The sequence below is a fragment of the Spea bombifrons genome, chromosome 3 (genome assembly GCF_027358695.1).
Source record: "Spea bombifrons isolate aSpeBom1 chromosome 3, aSpeBom1.2.pri, whole genome shotgun sequence".
In the NCBI taxonomy this organism is placed as follows: Eukaryota; Metazoa; Chordata; class Amphibia; order Anura; family Pelobatidae; genus Spea; species Spea bombifrons.
In genome coordinates, this window is record NC_071089.1 from 120141555 (window position 1) to 120154881 (window position 13327).

The 13327-nt window shown below is 35.9% G+C and overlaps 1 protein-coding gene and 3 non-coding genes across 4 annotated transcripts in view; 1 reads left to right on the plus strand and 3 right to left on the minus strand.

Annotated features, from left to right (window-relative positions):
* LOC128482812 (uncharacterized) overlaps positions 1 to 13327 on the plus strand; it is a 379467-nt gene that overhangs the window by 177996 nt on the left and 188144 nt on the right. The window lies entirely within an intron of this gene.
* Positions 1551 to 1624, minus strand: TRNAN-GUU (transfer RNA asparagine (anticodon GUU)). The gene has a single exon. It is a non-coding gene; the product is annotated as a tRNA-Asn (tRNA).
* Positions 12862 to 12934, minus strand: TRNAK-CUU (transfer RNA lysine (anticodon CUU)). The gene has a single exon. It is a non-coding gene; the product is annotated as a tRNA-Lys (tRNA).
* On the minus strand, positions 13037 to 13109 carry TRNAK-CUU (transfer RNA lysine (anticodon CUU)). Its single transcript has one exon. It is a non-coding gene; the product is annotated as a tRNA-Lys (tRNA).

Consider the following 13327-nt stretch of genomic DNA (forward strand, 5'->3'; position numbering starts at 1 on the left):
ACGGCTGCCCGAATTATTAACAACATGTAGTATTGTAGACGTGGCCTAAGTTAAAAAACAAAAAATTAATAATAATAATCTAAGCATTCCAAAATTGGCACTATGCCAAGAAGTTTTTCCTGTGTTTTTTCATGGAAGGATTGGCATGCTTTGTCTGGAAAATAACTTTCCACAAGTGGAATAAGAAGATTTAGCTTAATGTTGGAAAGCTTTAAGGATTTTGCATTTCTATCTTTCAATGTAATCATTAGCTCATTTGGGTTGCAAACACAGGAATGAAAGTTTTCAGGAAAACATCCCACTCGTCCCCGGGTGGGCTTGAACCACCAACCTTTCGGTTAACAGCCGAACGCGCTAACCGATTGCGCCACAGAGACAACCACTTGCGACTGTTTTCAGAGAAGCAGTGAGGATTATGACTTTAAACCTTCAGCATTCCAGAGGGCTTAGTGACCATAGCAGAAGAATTGACAGTTGTATCTCAACTGTTTATACATTATTTCATGATGGTGAGAACTTGTACTCCTAAATTGTCTTTACGAATCTTGAAGAAGAGATTTGGAAAAAAAAGTCAGATATTCATGGTTTTTTATCATTTGGGAAGAAAGTGGCAAAAAGTTGGCACTTTCGAAGCTTGAAGAAGAGATTTGGAGAAAAAAAAGTCAGGAATTAATGTGTTTTATCATTTGTGAAGAAAGCACCATGAAAAGCAGAGTGGCGCAGCGGAAGCGTGCTGGGCCCATAACCCAGAGGTCGATGGATCGAAACCATCCTCTGCTAGATGTCATTTTTACATAGGGTTAATAACTTCAGTCATTGATGATATTGCATGAAAACAGCATTCTCCTCCGGACAAACAGCTTTACAGAAAGCAGAGTGGCGCAGCAGAAGCGTGCTGGGCCCATAACCCAGAGGTCGATGGATCAAAACCATCCTCTGCTAGATGTCCTTTTTACATAGGGTTAATAACTTCTGTCATTGATGATATTGCATTAAAACAGCATTCTCCCCTCGGACAAACCACTATAAGAAAAGCAGAGTGGCGCAGCGGAACCGTGCTGGGCCCATAACCCAGAGGTCGATGGATCGAAACCATCCTCTGCTAATTTTGTTTTTATAATGTCACTTTTCTGTTTAAGCACAACTGGCGTTGCATAAGATTAATTGGCACGTAGGGTTAACAACTTGTGTCATTTATGATATTGTATGAAAACGGCATTCTCCCCTTGCCAGCCACTATTTTGGTAACGGCTGCCCGAATTATTAACAACATGTAGTATTGTAGACGTGGCCTAAGTTAAAAAACAAAAAATTAATAATAATAATCTAAGCATTCCAAAATTGGCACTATGCCAAGAAGTTTTCCCTGTGTTTTTTCATGGAAGGATTGGCATGCTTTGTCTGGAAAATAACTTTCCACAAATGGAATAAGAAGATTTAGCTTAATGTTGGAAAGCTTTAAGGATATTGCATTTCTGTCTTTCAATGTAATCATTAGCTCATTGGTGTTGCAAACACAGGAATGAAAGTTTTCAGGAAAACATCCCACTCGTCCCTGGGTGGGCTTGAACCACCAACCTTTCGGTTAACAGCCGAACGCGCTAACCGATTGCGCCACAGAGACAACCACTTGTGACTGTTTTCAGAGAAGCAGTGAGGATTATGACTTTAAACCTTCAGCATTCCAGAGGGCTTAGTGACCATAGCAGAAGAATTGACAGTTGTATCTCAACTGTTTATACATTATTTCATGATGGTGAGAACTTGTACTCCTAAATTGTCTTTACGAATCTTGAAGAAGAGATTTGGAAAAAAAAGTCAGATATTCATGGTTTTTTATCATTTGGGAAGAAAGTGGCAAAAAGTTGGCACTTTCGAAGCTTGAAGAAGAGATTTGGAGAAAAAAAAGTCAGGAATTAATGTGTTTTATCATTTGTGAAGAAAGCACCATGAAAAGCAGAGTGGCGCAGCGGAAGCGTGCTGGGCCCATAACCCAGAGGTCGATGGATCGAAACCATCCTCTGCTAGATGTCATTTTTACATAGGGTTAATAACTTCTGTCATTGATGATATTGCATTAAAACAGCATTCTCCCCTCGGACAAACAGCTTTACAGAAAGCAGAGTGGCGCAGCGGAAGTGTGCTGGGCCATAACCCAGAGGTCGATGGATCGAAACCATCCTCTGCTAGATGTCATTTTTACATAGGGTTAATAACTTCTGTCATTGATGATATTGCATGAAAACAGCATTCTCCCCTCGGACAAACAGCTTTACAGGAAGCAGAGTGGCGCAGCGGAAGCGTGCTGGGCCCATAACCCAGAGGTCGATGGATCGAAACCATCCTCTGCTAGATGTCATTTTTACATAGGGTTAATAACTTCTGTCATTGATGATATTGCATTAAAACAGCATTCTCCCCTCGGACAAACCACTATAAGAAAAGCAGAGTGGCGCAGCGGAAGCGTGCTGGGCCCATAACCCAGAGGTCGATGGATCGAAACCATCCTCTGCTAATTTTGTTTTTATAATGTCACTTTTCTGTTTAAGCACAACTGGCGTTGCATAAGATTAATTGGCACGTAGGGTTAACAACTTGTGTCATTTATGATATTGTATGAAAACGGCATTCTCCCCTTGCCAGCCACTATTTTGGTAACGGCTGCCCGAATTATTAACAACATGTAGTATTGTAGACGTGGCCTAAGTTAAAAAACAAAAAATTAATAATAATAATCTAAGCATTCCAAAATTGGCACTATGCCAAGAAGTTTTTCCTGTGTTTTTTCATGGAAGGATTGGCATGCTTTGTCTGGAAAATAACTTTCCACAAGTGGAATAAGAAGATTTAGCTTAATGTTGGAAAGCTTTAAGGATTTTGCATTTCTGTCTTTCAATGTAATCATTAGCTCATTGGTGTTGCAAACACAGGAATGAAAGTTTTCAGAAAAGCATCCCACTCGTCCCTGGGTGGGCTTGAACCACCAATCTTTCGATTAACAGCCGAACACGCTAACCGATTGCGCCACAGAGACAACCACTTGTGACTGTTTTCAGAGAAGCAGTGAGGATTATGACTTTAAACCTTCAGCATTCCAGAGGGCTTAGTGACCATAGCAGAAGAATTGACAGTTGTATCTCAACTGTTTATTCATTATTTCATGATGGTGAGAACTTGTACTCCTAAATTGTCTTTACGAATCTTGAAGAAGAGATTTGGAAAAAAAAGTCAGATATTCATGTTTTTTTATCATTTGGGAAGAAAGTGGCAAAAAGTTGGCACTTTCGAAGCTTGAAGAAGAGATTTGGAGAAAAAAAAGTCAGGAATTAATGTGTTTTATCATTTGTGAAGAAAGCACCATGAAAAGCACAGTGGCGCAGCGGAAGCGTGCTGGGCCCATAACCCAGAGGTCGATGGATCGAAACCATCCTCTGCTAGATGTCATTTTTACATAGGGTTAATAACTTCTGTCATTGATGATATTGCATTAAAACAGCATTCTCCCCTCGGACAAACAGCTTTACAGAAAGCAGAGTGGCGCAGCGGAAGCGTGCTGGGCCCATAACCCAGAGGTCGATGGATCGAAACCATCCTCTGCTAATTTTGTTTTTATAATGTCACTTTTCTGTTTAAGCACAACTGGCGTTGCATAAGATTAATTGGCACGTAGGGGTAACAACTTGTGTCATTTATGATATTGTATGAAAACGGCATTCTCCCCTTGCCAGCCACTTTTTTGGTAACGGCTGCCCGAATTATTAACAACATGTAGTATTGTAGACGTGGCCTAAGTTAAAAAACAAAAAAATAATAATAATAATCTAAGCATTCCAAAATAGGCACTATGCCAAGAAGTTTTTCATGTGTTTTTTCATGGAAGGATTGGCATGCTTTGTCTGGAAAATAACTTTCCACAAGTGGAATAAGAAGATTTAGCTTAATGTTTGAAAGCTTTAAGGATTTTGCGTTTCTGTCTTTCTTTTTTTTTTTTTTAAATATACTCTTTATTTGTTGTTTTTTCACTTTAAAAAAGATACACAATTATACAGAACGCACAATACAGAAAAGAAAAAAAAAATTACACAATATACAATAATATAATAAAATAATATAATGCATTTAAATGAATAAATACATAAATCTCTTAGCTGCATTTGGGAATCATGAAGACCACGTGGACCCCGAATAGTCATAAGCCAATAATCATTTCCAGTTACCATAGGTGAAGTTACTTAGTCAACTAACCCAGGCATTATTTCATGTATTCTTCCAGCCTCTTTAGCCAAACATCCCATTTCTTAGCTTTTGTTTCAGAGATAAAATAAGATCTATATAGCTGTCTTTCCATTTTAATCTGATGATTCAATTGAGAAATAATCATATTCCATGAGGCTAAAGTATTTTGTTTCCATAAGCGGGCAATCGTGATTTTCACTGCTATAAAGCAGTGAATAAAGAATTGTTTTTCGTTATTACTACAATTAAGCCACATTAAATGTAATAAAGCCGTTACAGGAGATCGAACAATAGATTTTGCTGTTAGAGCAAAAATTAAATCATAAATGTTGGACCATAGATTTTTCACACCCATGCAGTCCCACCAAATATGAAGAAAGGTCCCTCTTTCTATTCCACATCTCCAACAGATATCTGAACAATTGCTGTACATTTTATGCATTCTTGATGGTGTCAAATACCATCGATTTAATATTTTAAATTGGGTTTCAGCCAATGACAACGAATGAATAGATTTCGTAACATCATGTAAGGATCTATACCAATTGTCCTGATCAATTTTTATATTTAGCTCTTGTTCCCATATCTTAATGACATGTGTAATAAAATCAAGCATAGCAAAATTAATTAGATCTGAGCACTTGGATAGCACTTTGTTTACATCATTTCCTGTAAATATTTTCTTTAAACGAATTAACAACTCTTGGCTGGGTTCCCATAGGTCTTTCAACAAGAAGTTTTTCATTCTCAGATATTTAAATATGTCAGCCAGAGGTCAGCAATTGATCTAAAGTAAGTATACCCTTAATTCTCCATTCATCAAGATTTATATCTGGAATAAAAAATTCTACAAATTTGAGTTTAGAAAAAGACGGAATCCCTTTTTTGGGATTGAATTTTTTCTTAATAGACTCCCAAACTGGAAGAATCTGTCCAAATATTAAATTGGAACTTTTTATTTTTAGAAGAGATTTTGATATTAGGGGATACCATACAATATTATGCAAACTGTTAATACCATCTGTTCCCATCTCAATTGCAAACCACCCTTCATTAATAGAGTGCTCTAACTGCAATCTGTGAATATGAACCGTTATGTTTGCCAGATATATATTTTTTACACTGGGAAAGCCCAAGCCTCCATATTTCGGTTTACGTGCCATAACAGCAAATTTTATTCTTGGTTTCTTAGCTTTCCAGACAAAGCATTCAAAGCTCGCCTGTAGCATTCTTAACCACGAGTGCGGCACCCTTAATGGGATCATTGAGAACAAATAAGACCATTTTGGTACTATATAAGAATTTAATATATTAATTCTGCCCCACCAGGAGAATTCTTTATTTCTCCATTCTTTTAGCCAAATGTTTGTTGATTTTAATAATCGGATAAAATTTGTCTCAACTAATAGTGACATAGATTTTGTTATATATATTCCAAGATAGATAAAATCGAATTTAGCCCAAACAAAATCAAATTCTTTTTTAATCTGTTCGATTAAAGAGGTTTCTAAATTAATTTCTAATTATTATTATTGTATTCATTTTATAATTCGAGACCTTACTATAATCTTTAAATTCGGCCATAAGATATTTTAAGGAGACTCGGGGATTAGTAATGGAGATTAGTATGTCATCTGCATACAGGTTGATTTTTAAATCTAGATCTCTAGTAGAGAAGCCTTGAATTTCATAATTATCTCTAATACTAGTAGCCAAAGGTTCTACCGAAAATATGTATAACAATGGGGACAGAGGGCAACCTTGTCTTGTTCCGTTTTGTAAAGCAAACCATTGGGAACATATATTTGGTCCTACTGTCCTAGCAGAGGGATTGGAATAAAGAGCCATAATCGCCTTATGGATCCAGCCACTAAATCCAAACTTAATTAGAACTTTACTCATAAATTCCCAATTTACCCGGTCAAAGGCCTTCTCTGCATCCACTGACATTATAACAACTGGAATTTTTTTCTTTTCTGCTTGGTCTAAAATATTAATAATTCTTCTGATGTGGTTACAAGATGATCGGCCCGGAATAAAACCAACTTGGTCCAGGTCAATAATAGATTTAAGAATGGATTTTAATCTATTAGCAAGAATAGAAGAATATAATTTAACGTCTACGTTGATAAGAGAAATAGGCCTATAACTAGCAGGATCTGTTGGATTTTTCCCTTGCTTCAAGATAGGAAGAATATTAGCTCTTGACATTTCATTGGGAAGTTTACCGTGGCTGGCAATAGAGTTGAAGGTAAGAGTTAGGGGATCTAAGATTTGTAGACTAAATACTTTAAAGAATAGATTTGTGAAGCCGTCTGGCCCAGGGGTTTTGTATTTGACTAATTTAGATATTACTTCTCTTAATTCAACTGAGGTTATGTCTTTATTTAGAGTAGCTCTCTGCTCTGCGGATATCTGAGGAAGATTTATTTTATCCAAGTAATTGTCAATTTCTTCTAAGGAGACTTTATTGTTCAAATTATAAAGTTTCTCATAGTATTGATTAAACTTTTCACCAATTGCTTCTGGTGTAGAATAGATCTTATTATCCAGTATCATCTTATGGACTCGATTGCTAGTTTTTAATTTCTTCAGTCTATTAGTCATCATTTTATCTACTCTATTACTACAGCAATAGTATGTAGTTTTTAGTTTCTCCATATTAATAACTTTTCTTTCCATCAGTTTATCATTGATTCGAGCTTGGATTTGTTTAATTTTTTCGGATTTATCTAAAGTTGGATTTCTTTTATTTTCTAGAAGTTCCTGGTTGTACAGCAGATAAAGCTCTGCCAAAGTTCTTCCTTGTTTCCTCCTAATTGTATTTTTCATCTTAATTAAATATCCTCTCATTACTGTTTTAAAGGCACACCAATTGTTTACTATTGAGGTATCATTGGGATTATTTTCCTTAAAAAATAAATTTATTAAATCAGATAGATATTTCACATTATCTTTATTAAGGAGAATAAAGTCGTCTAATTTCCAAGTACTCCGTACATTCTTATTAATATTGTTTTTTATTACCATAATAATAATATTATGGTCTGACCAAGTATTATTTCTTATCTCAATTTTTTGAATCCTATTGATTAGAGATGGAGAGCATAGTATATAGTCAATACGAGAATATGACAAATGAACATGAGAAAAATGCGTATAGTCTCTTTCAAGTGGATGAAAAACTCTCCAAGTATCCATAAATTCATAGTTATTTAAAGAATTATTGAAAGCTCTTGCTTGAGATTTTATCTTTTTTTCATTAGCTCTTTTTTTTAGAAGTTTTCGTATCTAAATTGCTATCTAGGACACAATTGAAATCCCCTGCTATAATACAACAGCCGGTCTTAATATTATCTACCTGGTCTAATATCTTATTCAAAAGATGTACTGGAGAGACATTTGGTAAATAAACATTCACCAGTGTGAACCACTCTTCATTTAATTTGCAGACTACAATTAAGAATCTGCCTTCCGGGTCATGAAATTCAAACTTAACTTCAATTTGGAGTGCTGCAGAAAACACTATTGCGACTCCTCTTTTTTTTTTTAATTCATTTGAAGCATGGATCATAATCGGAAATTTCTTCCCTCCCCATTTATTCTTATCTATTCGTCTCCAATGGGTCTCCTGTAGGAAACCTACATCTATATGTTCTCTACATAAAAAATTGTATACTATAGAGCGTTTATGTGGCGAGTTTAAGCCTTGGGTGTTGACTGAACACACCTTGATCATTCAAAAATTCTTGGGATCCCCTGTCTCAATTTCCCTATGCAGCCAAGCAAGAACCAGTTAACAAAAAAAACAGAATAACATATAAAAAAGAACTGTCTTACAAACATTCAATCCAGTCCTCCTTAGGCACCAAAAGGGCCCAAAAGGAGGAAGAGAAAAATCATTTAAAACCTCCTTGATCTTCAGTATTACTGAAGCAAGGAATTCATTCATCAGAAAACAAAAAACAAAACCATAGAGAAACTTGAGTATGTAACCCAAGTCCCTCTGAGTGAGGAGTCTGAAAACTGACATACCTCCTATGTCTAATTTAAGACATAAAGTAGAGATGACAGCACTCGCTGATCTTTAGTAAGTTTATCATAATATATATAAGGGTGATGGAGAGGCGATTTTATAAATTGCTCAATAATGTGATATTGATATACTACTAGACATACTCGAGTATGTGTGGAAAATGCAATTTCTTGGTTCCTTTGTGTTATATCGGACTAACCAAAAATAAAATAAAAATGTCTAATAATTTAACTAATTAGTTTCATGTATGTTCCATATAGAACTTTAAAATACATATAATCGTGCCCTATATTGAACCCTCAAATCTCCTGAATTTTTTCATAATAGCCATTAGAAAAGTGTATATCATCCGATTAACACCCAGATAAAATCTGCCTCTTTTTTATCCAATTAATATCCTATATACCCCACAAGGAGTCTTAAAATTTTATTAATAACCCCTTTTAGAAAGTTCTCGAATCTCTTGTGTTTTATTAAAGTAATTATAATATTGTGAAAGAGCAAATATTGTCTTCCTCTTTTAAGTAATAATCATTCTTGTATTTAATTAGTGCCCGCAGCATTTTTACTCTAATAGTTTTATCTAATTGTTATCATGTAAATCCCACATGGGGCAAAAAAAAAAAAAAAAAAAAAAATTATCTATTATTTAATTAACCCCCAGAAAGTGCCATCCAATTTTAGATAACAAACATTCTTATAATTAATTTAGTGTCCGACATTGTGTCACCAACCTTTTATTATTACTAAATTAATTATTAAATTATTATTATTATTAGCACCCAGATAGTGGCATCCAATTTTTAGGTAGCAAGCATTCTTATATTTAATTAGTGTCCAACACCGTATCATCAGCCTTTTGTTATTATTAGACCCTTAGGCATGGTCAGAAATATATTAAAAAAAAAAAAAAAAAAAAAAAAAACAACATCTATTATCTAATTATCACCCAGATAGTGTCATCTGATTTTTAAGTAACAGACATTCTTATATTTGATTATTCTCCAACACTGTGTCATCAGCCTTTTGTTATTCTTAAACCTTTAAGCATAGTCAAAAATATATAACAAAAGAGAGAAAAAAACAAAAAAACAAAAAAAACAACATCTATTATATAATTATCACCCAGATAGTGTCATCTGATTTTTAAGTAACAGACATTCTTATATTTGATTATTCTCCAACACTGTGTCATCAGCCTTTTGTTATTCTTAAACCTTTAAGCATAGTCAAAAATATATAACTAAAGAGAAAAAAAAACAAAAAAACAAAAAAAAAACATCTATTATCTAATTATCACCCAGATAGTGTCATCTGATTTTTAAGTAACAGACATTCTTATATTTGATTATTCTCCAACACTGTGTCATCAGCCTTTTGTTATTCTTAAACCTTTAAGCATAGTCAAAAATATATAACTAAAGAGAAAAAAAAAACAAAAAAACAAAAAAAAACAACATCTATTATCTAATTATCACCCAGATAGTGTCATCTGATTTTTAAGTAACAGACATTCTTATATTTGATTATTATCCAACACTGTGTCATCAGCCTTTTGTGATTATTAAACCCTTAAGCATAGTCAGAAATATATAACAAAAGAGAGAAAAAAAAAAAAAAAAAAAAAAAAAACAATTAACATCTATTATCTAATTATCTCCCAGATAGTGTCATCTGATTTTTAAGTAACAGACATTCTTATATTTGATTATTATCTAACACTGTGTCATCAGCCTTTTGTGATTATTAAACCCTTAAGCATAGTCAGAAATATATAATAAAAACAAAAAAAACAAAAAAAAAAAGTCAGTTTGGTGAGATTGACTTCAAGTACTTGCACCATTCAGCCAGAGCAGTTGGTGAGTCATAAGATCTTACTTGACCTTCCCACCAGAATCTCACATTCGATGAACTAGTCCAACTATATTTAATATTGTTTTGTCTTAAAAAAGACAACGATGTAGAGAATTCCTTCCTCCAAAGCCGGGTTTGATATGATAGATCTTGATATATTTGGATATTCTGGAAAACTTCGTCTTTCAATTTAGAGTTTCTTTTTGCACGCAGAACTAATTCTTTTGGATATAGGGATGAAAAAGAGACAATAATGTTTCAGGTAACCCGTTTGGTCGTCTTAGTCTGAAAATTTTATCAGTAATTAGATCAGAATCTTTTAGGGTCACACCCATTTCTTGAAATAAATCAAATAAAAAGGGTTTAAGTTGATCTTGTGTAACTTTCTCCGGAACATTCCTGAAACGAAGATTTGTTCTCCTTAGGCTGTCCTCTAAATCTCTCAGCTTTATCTCAATCTTGTCCACTCTATGAGTAACTGTTGAAATGGTTTCTTTCAGAGTTGAGCAGTTTAGATCGAGATTTAGAATTTTATTTTCAACTTCCAATAATTTGTTGGCCAGCCCATTTAATTCTTGTTTAATTTCTGTAGAGCCCTTAGATAACTCTTTTTTGATTTCATCAAAATGAGCAAGCATAAAGTCTTGAGACACTAATGAAGTAGGGCTAAGGCTGTTACGAGTTTGAAGATCCTGAGATTCATCCGATTGAGAAATTGTGGATATATTTAAGATTTTTTCTTTATTTCTCTCCAGAGAAGGAGAAAAAAATTCAACCACAGATCCAGATTGTTTCTCTTTTTTCTCTTTTTTATCTCTTTTTAATTGGTCTTTGAGAGGGTCTCTATTCACATTTCTTTTAGATGCCATATTGAAAAAATATCGTATGTCGTCAAGCTGCCAAGTCCACAAAACAAGTCAGTTTGGTGTCAACATAACATGTAGATGTCAATAGTATTATATTTTATATATGTTTTTAAGCATGATACAGGTAAAAAAAAAAAAAAAAATCAGTTCCAGGCTTTTTTAGTTTTAGTATCCAGAACTTACAGATCTTAGAGGTTTATAGAGCTTTATAGCCTTTATGTAATATATAATATAGGGAATCAGCTATGTCCGGTCCACAGTTCCCGCGATTTCACCTCAGTCCAGCACCTCTGCAATGCTCATCCGTACCGGTCGGCCGAAACGCAACCGGCTTCCTCCCTCCGACCGGAGTAGTTTAATTAAATATTTAACGTCCTACCGGCATCAGCAGATGTCAGAACGCCAGGGGAAATCATCACCACCTCGTTTCTCAGACCGAGAACTGAAATGTCTCCCCACAGGCAGGAATGCGGCGAGAGCAGACAGGAACAATCGGCTGCAAGTCAGGTGAGCCAGCCAAGTCGCACTAGATACTGCAGGCTGCCGCACGCCTCTCCATCAGACTCTTCCTTCTCCACAGCGAGTGCGCATCTCCACCTTCTACGACGTGCATGTCATCACGTCATCACGTACCCAGCAGCATTTTTTGATTAACTGTGTGTTTCTGTCTTTCAATGTAATCATTAGTTCATTGGTGTTGCAAACACAGGAATGAAAGTTTTCAGGAAAACATCCCACTCGTCCCTGGGTGGGCTTGAACCACCAACCTTTCGGTTAACATCCGAACGCGCTAACCGATTGCGCCACAGAGACAACCAATTGTGACTGTTTTCAGAGAAGCAGTGAGGATTATGACTTTAAACCTTCAGCATTCCAGAGGGCTTAGTGACCATAGCAGAAGAATTGACAGTTGTATCTCAACTGTTTATACATTATTTCATGATGGTGAGAACTTGTACTCCTAAATTGTCTTTACGAATCTTGAAGAAGAGATTTGGGAAAAAAAGTCAGATATTCATGGTTTTTTATCATTTGGGAAGAAAGCGGCAAAAAGTTGGCACTTTCGAAGCTTGAAGAAGAGATTTGGAGGAAAAAAAGTCAGGAATTAATGTGTTTTATCATTTGTGAAGAAAGCACCATGAAAAGCAGAGTGGCGCAGCGGAAGCGTGCTGGGCCCATAACCCAGAGGTCGATGGATCAAAACCATCCTCTGCTAATTTTGTTTTCATTATGTCACTTTTCTGTTTAAGCACAACTGGCGTTGCATAAGATTAATTGGCACGTAGGGTTAACAACTTGTGTCATTTATGATATTGTATGAAAATGGCATTCTCCCCTTGCCAGCCACTATTTTGGTAACGGCTGCCCGAATTATTAACAACATGTTATAAACAACCCTGAGATTAAGAGTCTCATGCTCTACTGACTGAGCTAGCCGGGCTGTGATATCTACATGTCCCCCACAGAATCGGGGCTACTATCACTTGTTGCACTCAGCGCTATCTTAGGAACGTTTAGAGAAATTGCCAGGACTCGAGATGGTCACCAGTTCCATTTGACATAGAAGAAAGAAGTCAAAAGCTTTATCAAAGAAGGGAAAAATCTTTTGTCATATTATTTCCCCTAGGCTCTGTCATCTGAAGGTTTAAGTTTAGGCCCACCAGCAAACATCAGAAAAAGCTGGCATGAAATCTGCCTATGACACCTGCCAAGCTCATAAGTAGTGCAATGGATGCTGTATAAATACATCCTAATTTGAAGCTGAACGCCTTTGGCTTTTTCATATTATCACTCTTATTGGTGTTGGGAGGAATACCGGCGTAGGCTGTGAACTGCAATTTTCAAAGGTTGACAAAAAAAGTTTATCTTCGCCCAACGTGGGGCTCGAACCCACGACCCTGAGATTAAGAGTCTCATGCTCTACCGACTGAGCTAGCCGGGCTGTGATCTTGCATGTTCCCCACAAAATCGGGGCTACTATCACTTGTTGCACTCAGCAGTATCTCGGGAACTTTTAGAGAAATTGCCATAAAAACCACATCTTCGCCCAACGTGGGGCTCGAACCCACGACCCTGAGATTAAGAGTCTCATGCTCTACCGACTGAGCTAGCCGGGCTGTGACATCTGTGTCGACTCCACAGAATCGGGGCTACTATCACTTGTTGCACTCAGCGCTATCTTAGGAACGTTTAGAGAAATTGCCAGGACTCGAGATGGTCACCAGCTCCATTTGACATAGAAGAAAGAAGTCAAAAGCTTTATCAAAGAAGGGAAAAATCTTTTGTCATATTATTTCCCCTAGGCTCTGTCATCTGAAGGTTTAATCTTAGGCCC